Here is a 15745-nt window from a genome sequence, read left to right on the forward strand (position 1 = left end):
ACTAGACTAGCTACTAGGGTTTACAGAAGTAAGTAATTGATGCAGAAATCCACTTCCGGGGCCCACTTAGTGTGTGCTTGGGCTGAGCTTGATCTTTACACGAGCTGAGGCTTCTCTTGGAGTTGAATGCCAAGTTGTAACGTATTTTTGGCGTTCAACTCTGGTTCATGACGTGTTTCTGGCGTTTGACTCCAGAATGCAGCATGGAACTGGCGTTGAGCGCCAGTTTACGTCATCTAAACTTGAATAAAGTGTGCACTATTATATATTGCTAGAAAGCTCTGGATGTCTACTTTCCAAAGCCGTTGAGAGCGCGCCATTTGAAGTTCGGTAGCTCCAGAAAATTCATTTCGAGTGCAAGGAGGTCAGATTCCAACAGCATCAGCAGTCCTTTGTCAGCCTTTTATCAGAGTTTTGCTCAGGTCCCTCAATTTCAGCCAGAAAATACCTAAAATCACAGAAAAACACAAAAACTCATAGTAAATTCCAGAAATGTGAATTTATCATAAAAACTAATGAAAACATCCCTAAAAGTAGCTAGATCCTACTAAAAACTACCTGAAAACAGTGCCAAAAAGCGTATAAATTATCCGCTCATCACAACACCAAACTTAAATTATTGCTTGTCCCCAAGCAACTGAAAATCAAATAGGATAAAAAGAAGAGAATATACTATAAATCTCAAAATATCAATGAATATTAGTTCTAATTAGATGAGCGGGACTTGTAGCTTTTTGCTTCTGAACAGTTTTGGCATCTCACTTTTTCCCTTGAAGTTCAAAATGATTGGCATCTTATGGGAACTTAGAATTTCGGATAGTGTTATTGATTCTCCTAGTTAAGTATGTTGATTCTTGAACACATCTACTTTTATGAGTCTTGGCCGTGGCCCTAAGCACTTTGTTTTCCAGTATTACCACTGGATACATAAATGCCACAGACACATGACTGGGTGAATCTTTTCAGATTGTGACTCAGCTTTGCTAAAGTCCCCAGTTAGAGGTGTCCAGAGCTCTTAAGCACACTCTTTTGCTTTGGATCACGACTTTAACCACTCAGTCTCAAGCTTTTCACTTGGACCTGCATGCCACAAGCACATGGTTAGGGACAGCTTGATTTAGCTGCTTAGGCCTGGATTTTATTTCCTTGGGCCCTCCTATCCATGGATGCTCAAAGCCTTGGATCCTTTTTACCCTTGCCTTTTGGTTTTAAGGGCTATTGGCTTTTTCTGCTTGCTTTTTCTTTTTCTTTCTAAAATTTTTTTTTTCGCCATTTTTTTTCGCAAGCTTTGTTCTTCACTGCTTCTTCTTGCTTCAAGAATCAATTTTATGATTTTTCAGATCATCAATAGCATTTATCTTTGTTCATTATTCTTTTAAGAGCCAACAACTTTAACATTCATAAACAACAAGATCAAAAATATGCACTGTTCAAGCATTCATTCAGAGAGCAAAAAGTATTGTCACCACATCAATATAATTAAACCAAATTCAAGGATGAATTCGAAACTCATGTACTTCTTGTTCTTTTGAATTAAAAATATTTTTCATTTAAGAAAGGTGAAGGATTTATGGAATTATTCATAGCCTTAAGACATAGTTACTAAATACTAATGATCATGAAGTAGAGACACAAAACATAAACAAACATATAGCATAAAAATCGAAAAATAGTGAAATAAGAACAAGGAGTGAGTCCACCTTAGTGGCATCTTCTTCTTGAAGGACCCATGATGTCCTTAAGCTCTTCTATGTCTCTTCCTTGCCTTTGTTGCTCTTCCCTCATTGCTCTTTGATCTTCTCTAATCTCATGGAGAATGATGGAGTGCTCTTGATGTTCCACCCTTAATTGATCCACATTGTAACTCAAATCTTCTAGAGAAGTGTTGAGTTGTTCCCAATAGTTATTTGGAGGAAAATGCATCTCTTGAGGCATCTTAGGAATTTCTTGATGATGAGCTTCCTCATGCATCTCTTGAGATCCATGGATGGCTTCTCTTGTTTGCTCCATCCTCTTCTTAGTGATGGGCTTGTCCTCTTCAATGAGGATGTCTCCTTCTATGATAACTCCAGCTGAGTAGCATAGACAGCATATAAGATGAGGAAAAGCTAGCCTTGCCATGGTGGAGGACTTTTCGGCTATTTTGTAGAATTCAAGAGAGATGACTTCATGAACTTCTACTTCCTCTCCAATCATGATGCTATGGATCATGATGGCCCGATCCACAGTAACTTCAGATCGGTTGCTAGTGGGGATGATGGAGCGTTGGATGAACTCCAACCATCCTCTAGCCACAAGCTTAAGGTCCAGTCTTCTCAGTTGAACCAGCTTGCCTCTTGAGTCTCTTTTCCATTGAGCTCCTTCCACACATATGTCCATGAGGACTTGGTCCAATCTTTGATCAAAATTGACCCTTCTAGTGTAGGGGCGTTCATCTCCTTGCATCATGGGCAAGTTGAATGCCAACCTCACATTTTCCGAACTAAAATCTAAGTATTTCCCCCGAACCATTGTAAGATAATTCTTTGGGTTCGGGTTCATACTTTGATCATGGTTCCTAGTGATCCATGCATTGGCATAGAGCTCTTGAACCATTAAGGTTCTGACTTGTTGAATGGGGTTGGTCAGAACTTCCCAACCTCTTCTTTGGATCTCATGTCGGATCTCCGGATACTCATTTTTCTTGAGCTTGAAAGGGACCTCAGGGATCACCTTCTTCTTTGCCACAACTTCATAGAAGTGGTCTTGATGGGCTTTAGAGATAAATCTTTCCATCTTCCATGACTCGAAGGTGGAAGCTTTTGTCTTCCTTTTCCCTTTTCTAGAGGTTTCTCCGGCCTTAGGTGCCATCAGTGGTTATGGAAAACAAAAAGCTATGCTTTTACCACACCAAACTTAGAATATTGCTCGCCCCCGAGCAAGAGAAGAAAGAATAGATGAAGAAGAGGAAAATATGGAGGAAAGGTGGAGGTGTGTGGGTTCGGCCAAGGTGAAGAAGAGAGGGTTGTGGAGTGTGAAAATGAAGAAGGATAGAGGGGTTTATATAATGAAGGGAGAGGGGGTAGGTTCGGCCATTTAAAGTGGGTTTGGGTGGGAAAGAGATGTTGAATTTTGAAGGTAGGTGGGGTTTATGGGGAAGAGTGGATGGATGTGAGTGGTGAAGAGGTGATGGGGAAGAGTGATTAAGGTGATTGGTGAAGGGTTTTTGGGAAATAGTGTTATTGGATTGTGTGAAGAAGAGAGAAGGTAAGTGGAGGTAGGTGGGGATCCTGTGGGGTCCACAGATCCTGAGGTGTCAAGGATTTACATTCATGCACCAATGAGGCGTGTAAAACGCCTACTGCATGCAATCCTGGCGTTTAACGCCACCTTCATGCTTGTTTTGGGCGTTCAATGCCCATCTGCAGCATGTTTCTGGCGTTCAGCGCCAGCTCTCCTCAGGGTGTATTCCTGGCATTTAAATGCCAGGATGTTGCTTGTTTCTGGCGTTCAACACCAGATCCATGCTCTGTTCTGGCGTTGAACGCCAGCCAGATGCTCCTTACTGGCGTTTAAACGCCAGTAAGTCCTTCCTCCAGGGTGTGCTTTTTCTTCTGCTGTTTTTGAATCTGTTTTTAATTTTAGTATTTTTTTTCGTGATTCCACATGATCATGAACCTAATAAAACACAAAAGAAAAATAAAATTAAATTAGATAAATAAAAATTGGGTTGCCTCCCAATAAGCGCTTCTTTAGTGTCACTAACTTGACAGTGGACTCTCATGGAGCCTCACAGGTGATCAGGTCAATGTTGTAGACTACCAACACCAAACTTAGAGTTTGGTTGTAGCTTCCCAACACCAAAATTAGAGTTTGATTGTGGGGGCTTTGTTTGACTCTGTCTTGAGAGAACCTTTTCATGCTTCCTCTCCATGTATACAGAAGAACACTCTTGGGTCTTAAACACAAGGTAGTCCCCATTCAATTAAAGGACTAATTCTCCTCTGTTAACATCTATCACAGCTCCTGCTGTGGCTAGGAAAGGTCTTCCAAGGATGATGCATTCATCCTCCTCCTTCCTAGTATCTAGGATTATGAAATCAACAGGGATGTAAAGGCCTTCAACCTTCACTAACACGTCCTCTACCAATCCATAAGCTTGTCTTACTGACTTGTTTGCCATTTGTAATGAGAACATGGCAGGCTGTACCTCAATGAACCCCAGCTTCTCCATTGCAGAGAGTGGCATAAGATTTATGCCTGACCCGAGGTCACACAGAGCCTTTTCAAAGGTCATGGTGCCTATAGTACAGGGTATTAAGAATTTACCATGATCTTGTTTCTTTTGAGGTAAAGTTTGCAGAACCCATGTATCTAGTTCTCTAATGAGCAAGGGATGTTCACCTTCCCAAGTCTCATTACCAAACAACTCGGCATTCAGCTTCATGATAGCTCCTAGATATTGAGCAACTTGCTCTCCAGTTACATCTTCATCCTCTTCAGAGGAAGAATAGTCTTCAGAGCTCATGAATGGCAGAAGGAGATTTAATAGAATCTCTATGGTCTCTATATGACCTTCAGATTCCTTTAGGTCCTCAATAGGGAACTCCTTCTTGCTTGAGAGACGTCCCATGAGGTCTTCCTCATTGGGATTCACGTCCTCTCCTTCCTCTCTAGGTTCGGCCATGTTGATTATGTCAATGTCATTGCACTCTCTTTTTGGATTCTCTTCAGTATTGCTTGGGAGAGTACTAGGAGGAGTTTCAGTGACTTTCTTACTCAGCTGGCCCACTTGTGCCTCTAAACTTCTAATGGAGGACCTTGTTTCACTCATGAAACTTAAAGTGGCCTTAGATAGATCAGAGGCTATGTTTGTTAAGTTAGAGGGGCTCTGCTCAGAATTCTTTGTCTGTTGCTGAGAAGATGATGGAAAAGGCTTGCTATTGCTAAACCTGCTTCTTCCACCATTATTAAAGGCTTGTTGAGGCTTTTGTTGATCCTTCCATGAGAAATTTGGATGGTTTCTCCATGAGGAGTTATAAGTGTTGCCAAAGGCATCCCCTATGTAATTTACCTCTGCCATTACAGGATTTTCAGGATCATAGGCTTCTTCTTCAGAAGGTGTCTCTTTAGTACAATTGGATGCATTTTGCCATCCACTCAGACTTTGAGAAATCATGTTGACTTGCTGAGTCAACATCTTGTTCTGAGCCAATATGGCATTCAGAGCATCAATTTCAAGAACTCCCTTCTTCTGAGGAGTCCCATTATTCACGGAATTTCTCTCAGAAGTGTACATGAATTGGTTATTTACAACCATTTCAATAAGTTCTTGAGCTTCTGCAGGCATTTTCTTTAGGTGAATGGATCCACCTGCAGAATGGTCTAGTGATATCTTAGAGAACTCAGATAGACCATAATAAAATATATCTATCATGGTCCACTCTAAAAACATGTCAGAAGGACACCTTTTGGTCATCTGCTTGTATCTTTCCCAAGCTTCATAGAGGGATTCACCATCTTTTTGCTTGAAGGTCTGAACATCCACTCTAAGCTTGCTTAGCTTTTGAGGAGGAAAGAACTTAAACAAGAAGGCTGTGACCAGCTTATCCCAAGAGTCCAGGCTATCTTTAGGTTGTGAGTCCAACCATGTTCTAGCTCTGTCTCTTACAGCAAAAGGGAAAAGCATGAGCCTGTAGACATCAGGATCTACTCCATTAGTCTTAACAGTCTCACAGATCTGCAAGAACTCAGTTAAAAACTAGTAGGGATCTTCTGATGGAAGTCCATGAAACTTGCAGTTCTGTTGCATTAGAGCAACTAGTTGAGGTTTCAGCTCAAAATTATTTACTCCAATGGCAGGAATTGAGATGCTTCTTCCATCAAATTTGGAAGTAGGTGTAGTATAATCACCAAGCATCCTCCTTGCATTATTGTTGTTAGGTTCGGCTGCCATATCCTTTTCTTGTTCAAAAATTTCAGTAAGGTTGTCTCTGGATTGTTGTAATTTAGCTTCTCTTAATTTCCTCTTCAGAGTCCTTTCAGGTTCAGGGTCAGCTTCAACAGGAATGCCTTTTTCCTTGTTCCCACTCATATGAAAGAGAAGAGAACAAAAGAAGAAGAGGAATCCTCTATGTCACAGTATAGAGATTCCTTTATGTTAGTAGAAGAAGAAGGGAATAGAGGAAGGAAAAGGTAAGAATCCAAACACAAGGGTGAAGTGATGATCGGATAATTTATACGCTTTTTGGCATTGTTTTTAGGTAGTTTTTAGTATGATCTAGTTACTTTTAGGGATATTTTCATTAGTTTTTATGCTAAATTCACATTTCTGGACTTTACTATGAGTTTGTGTATTTTTCTGTGATTTCAGGTATTTTCTGGCTGAAATTGAGGGACCTGAGCAAAACTCTGATAGGAGGCTGACAAAGGACTGCTGATGCTGTTGGAATTTGACCTCCCTGCACTCGAAATGGATTTTCTGGAGCTACAGAACTTCAAATGGCGCGCTCTCAATGGCGTTGGAAAGTATACATCCAGAGCTTTCCAGAAATATATAATAGTTCATACTTTGTTCGAGATTTGATGATGTAAAATGGCGCTCAACGCCAGTTCCATGCTGCATTCTGGAGTCAAACGCCAGAAACACGTCACGAACCAGAGTTGAACGCCAAAAATACGTTACAACTTGGCGTTCAACTCCAAGATAAGCCTCAGCTCGTGTAAAGATCAAGCTCAGCCCAAACATACACCAAGTGGGCCCCGAAAGTGGATTTATGCATCAATTACTTACTTCTGTAAACCCTAGTCGCTAGTTTTAATATAAATAGAACTTTTTACTAGTGTATTAGTCGTCTTTTGACCATTGGTCCTTCTCTCTATTTTCGAATTCATATAATATTTTGGGGGCTGGCCATTCGGCCATGCCTGGACCTTTTACTTATGTATTTTCAACGGTGGAGTTTCTACACACCATAGATTAAGGGTGTGGAGCTCTGCTGTACCTCAAGTTTTAATGCAATTACTACTATTTTCTATTCAATTCGATTTATTCTTGTTCTAAGATATCATTCGTACGTCAACCTGATGGATGTGATGATTCATGACACTCATCATCATCCATCCCTATGAACGCGTGCCTGACAACCACTTCCGTTCTACAAGCGAAAGCTAGGATACATATCTCTTGGATTCCTGATACACGACGCATGGTTGCCCCTCGCCTGACAACCGAGCCTTCCATCCCGTGAGATCAGAATCTTCGTGGTATAAACTAGATTGATGGCGGCATTCATGAGAATCCGGAAAGTCTAAACCTTGTCTGTGGTATTCCGAGTAGGATTCTGGGATTGAATGACTGTGACGAGCTTCAAACTCGCGATTGTTGGGCGTGATGACAAACGCAAAAGAATCAATGGATTCTATTCCGACATGATCGAGAACCGACAGATGATTAGCCGTGCCGTGACAGAGCATTTGGACCTTTTTCACTGAGAGGATGGGATGTAGTCATTGACAACGGTGATGCCCTACATACATCTTGCCATGGAAAGGAGTGACAAAGATTGGATAAAAGCAGTAGGAAAGCAGAGATTCAGAAGGAACACAGCACCTCCATACACTTGTCTGAAATTTCCACCATTGAATTACATGAGTAACTTTACCTTTATTTTATGTTTATTATTTATTATTTATTTTCGAAAATCCATAATCAATTACTATCCGCCTGACTGAGATTTACAAGGTGACCATAGCTTGCTTCATACCAACAATCTCTTTGGGATCGACCATTACTCACGTAAGGTTTATTACTTGGACGACCCAGTACACTTGCTGGTTAGTTGAGCGGAGTTGTGAAAGAAAGTGCTGAGTTAATAGATGCACATACCAAAGTTCCAGTGTTGATGATCACAATTTCGCCCACCAAGTTTTTGGCGCCGTTGCCGGGAATTGTTCGAGTATGGACAACTAACGGTTCATCTTGTTGCTCAGATTAGGTAATTTTCTTTTTTTATTATTTTATTTTCTTTTCAAAAAGTTTTCAAAAACATTTTTCAAAATTCCTCATCTGTTTTCGAAAATTATTCTAAATTTTTAAGAATGAATTCTAGAGTTTCACAGTAACATGTTAAAGACTGGTTGGCTGTAAAGCCATATCCAAATTCTTTTGGACTGAGGTTTCCAACCATCATCATAGAGACAAGTTAATTGGAATATCAGTTGTTACATGCCTGATTTATATCTTCTAAAGCTGGCTGGCTATTAAGCCATGCCCAACCCTTGGATTGGAGCTTTAGACTAACATTGAAAGATTCCTGGAATTCTTATTAAAAATTTTGAATTTCTTATTTTATTTTTCCTATATGTTTTTTGAAAAATTAAAAGAAAAATACAAAAAAATCATAAAATCATAAAAATCAAAAATATTTTTTGTGTTTCTTGTTTGAGTCTTGTGTCATGTTTTAAGTTTGGTGTCAATTTCATATTCATCTTGTTCTTGCATTTTTCGAAAATTCATGCATTCATAGTCTTCTTCATGATCTTCAAGTTGTTCTTGGTAAGTCTTCTTGTTTGATCTTGATGTTTTCCTGTTTTGTGTTTTTTGTTGTTTTTCATGTGCATTTTTACATTCATATTGTCTAAGCATTAAAGATTTCTAAGTTTGGTGTCTTGCATGTTTTCTTTGCACCAAAAATTTTTCAAAAATATGTTCTTGATATTCATCATAATCTTCAAAGTGTTCTTGGTGTTCATCTTGACATTCATAGTGTTCTTGCATGCATCATGTGTTTTGATCCAAAATTTTTATGTTTTGGGTCATTTTCGTGTTTTTCTCTCTCATCATTAAAAATTCAAAAAAAAATAAAAAATATCTTTTCCTTAATTTTCTCATAATTTTTGAAAATTTGAGTTGACTTAGTCAAAAATTTTTAAAATTAGTTGTTTCTTACAAGTCAAGTCAAATTTTCAAAATTTAAAAATCTTATCTTATTAAAACTTTTTCAAAAATTAAATCTTTTTCATTTTTCTTATTAATTTTCGAAAATTTCTTAAAATATTTTTCAAAAATCTTTTTCTTAATTTTATCTTTATTTTCGAAAATTATACTAACAATTAATATGATTGGTTCAAAAATTTGAAGTTTGTTACTTTCTTGTTAAGAAAGGTTCAATCTTTAAATTCTAGAATCTTATCTTTTAGTTTCTTGTTAGTCAAATAATCAAATTTAATTTTAAAAATTAAATCTTTTTCAACCATATCTTTTTGATCATATCTTTTTATCATATCTTTTCCAAAATTTTATCTTTTTCAAAAATTTGATTTCAAAATATCTTATCTAACTCCTTATCTTTTTATCTTTTCAAATTTGATTTTAATATCTTTTTCAACTAACTATTTGACTTTTTGTTTGTTTCTTATCTTTTTCAAAACCACCTAACTACTCTTTCCTCTCTAATTTTCGAAAATATCTCACCCCTTTTTTCAAAATTCTTTTTAATTAATTAATTGTTTCAAATTTTAATTTTAATTTTAATTCATCTTTAATTTTCGAAATTATTAACTCCTTTTCAAAATTAATTTTTGAATTCTCCCTCTCTTCTCTTCTTCTATTTATTTATTTATTCACTAACACTTCTCTTCATCTCAAATCACTGCCCCTATCCTTACCCTTGCGTTTGGATTATTCCTTCCTCTTAATCCTTATCCCCTTTCTTCTTCTACTAATAATAAGGATCCTCTTTACTGTGACATAGAGGATTCCTCTTCCTTTTCTTTTTCTCTTCTCTTTCATATGAGCAGGAACAAGGAAAAAGACACTCTTGTTGAAGCTGATCCTGAACCTGAAAGGACTCTGAAGAGGAAACTAAGAGAAGCTAAATTACAACAATCCAGAGGCAATCTTTCTGAAATTTTCGAACAAGAGAAGGAGATGGCAGCCGAACCCAACAACAATAATGCAAGGAGGATGCTTGGTGATTTTACTAAACCCACGTCCAAGTTTGATGGAAGAAGCATCTCAATTCCTGCCATTGGAGCAAATAATTTTGAGCTGAAACCTCAATTAGTTGCTTTAATGCAACATAATTGCAAGTTTCATGAACTTCCATCTGAAAATCCTTATCAGTTTTTAACTGAGTTCTTACAGATTTTTGATATTGTTAAGACTAATGGAGTAGATCCTGAAGTCTACAGGCTCATGCTTTTCCCTTTTGTTGTAAGAGACAGAGCTAGAACATGGTTGGACTCACAACCTAAAGATAGTTTGGACTCTTGGGATAAGCTGGTCATGGCCTTCTTGGATAAATTCTTTCCTCCTCAAAAGCTGAGCAAGCTTAGAGTGGATGTTCAGACCTTCAAGCAAAAAGATGGTGAATCCCTCTATGAAGCTTGGGAAAGATACAAGCAGATGACCAAAAAGTGTCCTTCTGACATGTTTTCGGAATGAACCATATTAGATATATTCTATTATGGTCTATCTGAGTTTTCCAAGATGTCATTGGACCATTCTGTAGGTGGATCCATTCACCTAAAGAAAACGCCTGCAGAAGCTTAAGAACTCATTGACATGGTTGCAAATAACCAATTCATGTACACTTCTGAGAGGAATTCCGTGAATAATGGGATGTCTCAGAGGAAGGGAGTTCTTGAAATTGATGCTCTGAATGCCATACTGGCTCAGAACAAAATGTTGACTCAACAAGTCAACATGATTTCATAAAGTCTGAATGGATGGCAAAATGCATCCAACAGTACTAAAGAGGCATCTTCTGAAGAAGAAGCTTATGATCCTGAGAACCCTGCAATAGAAGAGGTAAATTACATGGGTGAACCTTATGGAAACACTTATAATTCATCATGGAGAAATCACCCAAATTTCTCATGGAAGGATCAACAAAAGCCTCAACAAGGCTTTAATAATGGTGGAAGAAACAGGTTTAGCAATGGCAAACCTTTTCCATCATCTTCTCAGCATCAGATAGAGACTTCTGAGCAGAGCACCTCTAACTTAGCAAACATAGTCTCTGATCTGTCTAAGGCCACTTTAAGTTTTATGAGTGAAACAAGGTCCTCCATTAGAAGTTTGGAGACACAAGTGGGCCAGCTGAGTAAGAAAGTGATGAGTGGATAATTTGTACGCTTTTTGGCATTGTTTTTAGTATGTTTTTAGTATATTTTAGTTAGTTTTTATTACATTTTTATTAGTTTTTAGTTAAAATTCACTTTTCTGGACTTTACTATGAGTTTGTGTGTTTTTCTGTGATTTCAGGTATTTTCTGGCTGAAATTGAGGGACCTGAGCAAAAATCTGATTCGGAGACTGAAAAGGACTGCAGATGCTGTTGGATTCTGACCTTCCTGCACTCAAAGTGGATTTTCTGGAGCTACAGAAGCCTAATTGGCGCGCTCTCAACGGCGTTGGAAAGTAGACATCCTGGGCTTTCCAGCAATGTATAATAGTCCATACTTTGCCCGAGATTTGATGGCCCAAACCGGCGTTGCAAATCAGCTTCAGAATTCCCAGCGTTTAACGCTGGAGCTGGCATAAAAATTGGAGTTAAACGCCCAAACTGGCACAAAAGCTGGCGTTTAACTCCAGAAAGAGTCTCTACACGAAAATGCTTCATCGCTCAGCCCAAGCACACACCAAGTGGGCCCAGAAGTGGATTTTTCTGTCATTTACTCATCTCTGTAAACCCTAGGTTACTAGTTCACTATTAATAGGATCTTTTGACATTGTATCTGTACCTCATGACACTTTACACGTTTCTCATTGTATCTTCTACAGCATGAGTCTCTAAACCCCATGGTTGGGGGTGAGGAGCTCTGCTGTGTCTTGATGGATTAATGCAATTACTACTATTTCTTATTCAATCATGCTTGCTTCCGTTCTAAGATATCACTTGTTCTTAACCCGGATGAATGTGATGATCCGTGACACTCATCATATTCTCAACTATGAACGCATGCCTGACAACCACCTCCGTTCTACCTTAGATTGAGTAGATATCTCTTGGATTCCTTAATCAGAATCTTCGTGGTATAAGCTAGAATTGATGGCGGCATTCAAGAGAATCCGGAAGGTCTAAACCTTGTCTGTGGTATTCTGAGTAGGATTCAATGATTGAATGACTGTGATGAGCTTCAAACTCGCGATTGTGGGGCGTTAGTGACAGACGCAAAAGAATCACTGGATTCTATTCCGACATGATCGAGAACTGACAGCTGAATAGCCGTACCGTGATAGGGTGCGTTGAACATTTTCACTGAGAGGATGGGAGGTAGCCATTGACAACGGTGAAACCCTACATACAGCTTGCCATGGAAGGAGCCTTGCGTGCTTGAAGAAGAAGACAGTAGGAAAGCAGAGGTTCAGAAGACAGAGCATCTCCAAAACCTCAACCTATTCCCCATTACTGCAAAACAAGTACTTATTTCATGATCTTTTGCTTTTCACAATCAATCCTGATAATTTTTGATATCCTGACTAAGAGTTACAAGATAACCATAGCTTGCTTCAAGCCGACAATCTCCGTGGGATCGACCCTTACTCACGTAAGGTATTACTTGGACGACCCAGTGCACTTGCTGGTTAGTTGTGCGGGATTGCAAAAGTGTGATTGCAATTTCGTGCACCAAGTTTTTGGCGCCGTTGCCGGGGATTGTTCGAGTTTGGACAACTGACGGCTTATCTTGTTGCTTAGATTAGGACTGTTTTATTTTTGTTGGTTTAGAGTCTTTTATTTGAGTTTAGTTTTATATTTTAAGTTTGGTGTCTTTTGTGCTTTTATTCACTTAAAATTTTTTCAAAAATTTGTTCTTGGTGTTCATCTTGATCTTCAAAGTGTTCTTGGTGTTCATCTTGACATTCAAAGTTTTCTTGTTTGTTCTCTTTGTTTTGATCTAAAATTTCTAAGTTCAGTATCGTTCTGTTGTTTTTCTCTTTCCTCATTAAAATTTAAAAATAAAAAAATATCCTTTCCTTGTTTTACTCATTATTTTCGAAATTTTGCATTGAATTAGTCAAAGATTTTCAAAATCATATCTTTTCAATCATTTTTATTTGCAATCATATCTTCTCAATCATATCTTTTTCAAAATAATTCTCAATCATATCTTTTTAATTGCTAATTCCAAAATCTTTTTAATTAACTAATTGATTCAGTTTTCAATTTGCTTTGATCTTATTTTCTGTTAACTTTCGAAATTTTATTTTATTCTCTATTTATTTTATTGTATATATTTTTTTCGGTCACTTTTAAAAAAACATAAAAAATAAATAAATAAATAAATAAATAATCTACTTGCAATCCATATCATTTCCCTTTCTCCATCATGGACCTAAGTGGAATTGAGCAGTCCAGAAGGACTCTGGGGTCATATGCTAACCCCATGACAGCTGCATATGGGAGTAGCATCTGTATACCTCCCATTAAAGCAAGCAGCTTTGAGCTAAATCCTCAACTCATTATCATAGTGCAGCAAAATTGCCAGTATTCCGGTTTTCCACAGGAAGAACCTACAGAGTTTCTGGCACAATTCTTACAAATTGCTGACACAGTACGTGATAAAGAGGTGGATCAGGATGTCTACAGACTATTACTGTTTCCATTTGCTGTAAAAGATCAAGCTAAGAGGTGGTTGAATAACCAACCTACAGCAAGCATAAAGACATGAAAACAATTATCAGACAAATTCCTGAATCAATTTTACCCTCCAAAAAGGATGACACAGCTAAGGCTGGACATCCAAGGCTTTAAACAAGAGGATAATGAATCCCTTTATAATGCTTGGGAGAGGTATAGAGGTATGCTAAGAAAATGCCCCTCTGAAATGTTTTCAGAGTGGGTACAGTTAGACATCTTCTACTATGGGCTTACAGAAAAAGCTCAGATGTCTCTAGACCACTCAGCTGGTGGATCTATACATATAAGGAAAACGATTGAAGAAGCTCAAGAGCTTATAGATACTGTTGCTAGAAATCAACATTTGTACTCTAGCAATGAGTTCTCTACAAAAGAAGAAGTTATGGCAGTAGCCACTGATCCTAGTCCTCAAGAACAGATGATTGAGCTTAATCAGCAATTACACCTGATGACAAAACAGTTAGCAGAATTTAAAGAGATGCTCCTAGAAACTAAAATTGCTAACAAGAACATAGAATCACAGTTGAATCAGGCAAAACAGCAGCTATCTAAACAGATAACAGAAGAATGCCAAGCGGTTCAACTGAGGAGTGGGAAGACATTGAATAACACTGCTCAAAGTAGCAAAAAGCCAATAAAGGAACAATTGATAGAGGATAGCCAAATCACTATCCAAAATCCCTCTGAGGACAGTAAGAGCCCAGAGAGGAATACTCTTGGCGTTCAAATGCCAGAAAAGGGGGGAAAGATGGCGTTAAACGCCCATTCCCTACCCAGTTCTGGCGTTCAAATGCCAGAAAAGGGGGAAAAGTTGGCGTTAAACGCCCATTTTCCACCCAATCCTGGCGTTCAAACGCCAATGGGAAATCAGACACCTGAGAGTGCTGATAGTAACCCCTCTAAAAAGGCTTCTCCAACCACTTCTGTAAGGAATAAACCTCCAGCAACTAAGGTTGAAGAATATAAAGCCAAGATGCCTTATCCTCAGAAACTCCGCCAAGCGGAGCAGGATAAGCAATTTGCCCGCTTTGCAGACTACCTAAGGACTCTTGAAATAAAGATTTCGTTTGCAGAGGCACTTGAGCAAATACCTTCTTATGCTAAGTTCATGAAAGAGATCTTAAGTCATAAGAAGGATTGGAGAGAAACTGAAAAAGTATTTCTCACTGAAGAATGCAGTGCGTCATTTGAAAAGCTTACCAGAAAAGCTTTAGATCCAGGAAGCTTGTGATACCATGCACATTAGAAGGTGCTGCACCAAGACAGCCCTGTGTGACCTTGGAGCAAGCATCAATCTAATACCTGCATCCACTATCAGAAAGCTTGGGTTGATTGAAGAAGTCAAACCAACCCGGATATGCCTCCAACTTGCTGATGGCTCCATTAAATATCCATTAGGCATAATTGAGGACATGATTGTCAAGGTTGGGCCATTTGCCTTTCCAACTGACTTTGTAGTGCTGGAAATGGAGGAGCACAAGAGTGCAACTCTCATTCTAGGAAGACCTTTCCTAGCAACTGGACGAACTCTCATTGATGTACAAAAAGGGGAAATAACCCTGAGAGTCAATGAGGATGAGTTCAAGTTGAATGTTGTCAAAGCTATGCAGCATCCAGACACATCAAATGACTGCATGAGCACTGATATTATTGACTCTTTGGTGGAGGAGGTCAATATGACTGAAAGTCTTGAATCAAAGCTAGATGACATCTTTAAAGATGTTCAGCCTGATCTGGAGGAACTAAAGGAAATAAAAAATTCTGAAAATTCCTCAGGAAGAAGATAAGCCTCCTAACCAGAGCTCAAACCACTACCACCATCCCTGAAATATGCATTTCTGGGAGAAGGTGACACTTTTCCAGTGATCATAAGCTCTGCTCTAAATCCAGGAAGAGAAGCACTAATCAAGTGCTAAGACACACAAGACAGCTCTTGGGTGGTCCAAAAGTGATCTTAAGGGCATTAGCCCAGCAAGATGCATGCACAAGATCCTATTGGAGGATGATGCTAAGTGGTGCACGAAATTGTGATCACTACTTTTACACAGAACAATCCCCGGTAATGGCTCCAAAGACTTGGTGCTCAATACCATGGCATAAATACAACTTCGCACAACTAAC

General features: G+C 38.6%; 1 non-coding gene across 1 annotated transcript; it reads right to left on the bottom strand.

Moving 5' to 3' along the window:
* Positions 1-10309: 10309 nt before the first annotated feature.
* On the bottom strand, positions 10310-10413 carry LOC130953348 (small nucleolar RNA R71). Its single transcript, XR_009075519.1, has one exon. It is a non-coding gene; the product is annotated as a small nucleolar RNA R71 (small nucleolar RNA).
* Positions 10414-15745: the final 5332 nt, after the last annotated feature.

This window comes from Arachis stenosperma, chromosome 9 (assembly GCF_014773155.1).
Source record: "Arachis stenosperma cultivar V10309 chromosome 9, arast.V10309.gnm1.PFL2, whole genome shotgun sequence".
Taxonomy (NCBI): Eukaryota; Viridiplantae; Streptophyta; class Magnoliopsida; order Fabales; family Fabaceae; genus Arachis; species Arachis stenosperma.